The following is a 1,870-nucleotide window of genomic DNA, read 5'->3' as shown; positions in this document are numbered from 1 at the left end:
ACGATCCAAAACTAATGGACAATCTAGTTATTTTTATGCTTGGTGATTAAAGGTATTTGATAGGACGCCTTGGACTTCGGTCTCATGTTATGACGACTCATAAATAAAGTGTGTTTCTATTTCTGTTAGGAGTGATACATTCTACGAAATTTAATCCATGTTACCCAGTATTGCAGTCGAAGATGTTATCACGACAGTCTTCATACTTCAACTGACACCCCAGTTGGTAGAATTCAATCAAGATTATAAACCAGAAGACGAATATATAAGTGAAAGTAGCTGGTTTATGTCCCAAGCTTTATTTTTGAGAAAGGGACAGTAGATGGACTGAAGTGGGAGCGAATATAAGAGATAGTGTTATGTATTTGACCTAGGCTGACTTGATCAAGGTCGTTGCTGATTTGTTATGACCTTACGAATTTAACAAGGACGTAATTCGCGTTAATTATACACCAATAGAATACGCCTTCTACGACCTTCACACTGTGACAATGACGTTCGATTAGTATGAGTAATCTAGCGTCCTTATTGGTCCTTATCCGCCTAACCCGTTCACTTGAGTCCAAAACACCAATAGCAGCTGCTGTAATGCGAATCGTTTATTTCAAACATACTTTGTCTATATACCAAACAGGCAGACCACACCACACCATAAAATAGAAGATAATATTTGTACAAAATCAAGCCAAACGTGGCTGGAAGCGTGGGAGACAGTACTCAATAAACCGAGTATAATTTAGGAACAATAAATCATATAATAATAATCAATAGGTCAAAATGAAGCTAGTAATAAGATGAATATAGACATAGATAATCTAGTTACTGAATAGTTATACCATAGGAATATAAATAGATTAATAGTCTAATAAGAGGTCCCATAAGTTATCAGTACTTACTTTTTTCCTAGTATATAACAGATAGACCTTTAATTTCTTAATACTAAATAAATGTAAAGTAATATGTTTAAAAATAAATTGAACATTTCGAAATGATCTAAGGGTTTCGTTTTCACAAAGCTACTAAGTTTTTTAAGTAGGATTGTATAGTGTCTAGTAGTTGAATCTGGGACACCTATTTCGTCCAATTTGAGATTCGTCATTTTTATGTACCTCCAGGACTTAAATCCGTTGACTTTCGTTTCAAGCATCTGTACCTTATTCACTTAGCTATTAATTCCGTATAGAAATCGGCTTGTACATCGTAGATGAATTCGGTCATAAGATTTGGAATATTCATGTCGTTGATGTTAAAGACGACAACTGACCGACTCCCGCATCAAACATCGACACTAGGATACAAATAAATCCAGCTGGCGAGTCCAAGGTTGGATGAAATGCGCGCCTTGCGTTCCAGCATTAGCTTTTATCCAACTTACCCTTAAATGCTTGTGACTGATGACAATATCAAGACAATTAGCTCAGGGTAAACATACCTCGAGGGAGATTGATCGATTACAGTTCTTAACATCAACAACGGGAAGATTCAAACTCTTACAACTGAATTGAGCTACTAGGCTTTGTTATCTATTTTTATAAGAATGGGAAGCATATCATGAGTCTAATAAAGTAATAATAGATTTTGAAGTAATCAAAAAAACTTATAGATTAAGTTTTCATATATTTCATCATCTAGCTATATGGTACACAAATGTACAATTAATTTTACTAGTCAGTCTTTCTTTTTCATACGACACTATATGATCATCGCTCTATATCAAGAATTGAATGAACCTGGGAATGTCTACCACTAGATCCTTACACTTTAATTTTATGGTTATTTGACCATAGAGAAACTTGAAGATTCTGAATGATGAGTATCCACTACTGAAAAGCACAATAATAAAACGTATATGTTGTCCGATTCCACTTAA

The sequence above is a fragment of the Schistosoma mansoni genome, chromosome 2 (assembly GCF_000237925.1).
Source record: "Schistosoma mansoni strain Puerto Rico chromosome 2, complete genome".
Taxonomy (NCBI): Eukaryota; Metazoa; Platyhelminthes; class Trematoda; order Strigeidida; family Schistosomatidae; genus Schistosoma; species Schistosoma mansoni.
Note: the sequence above shows the minus strand (reverse complement) of the source record.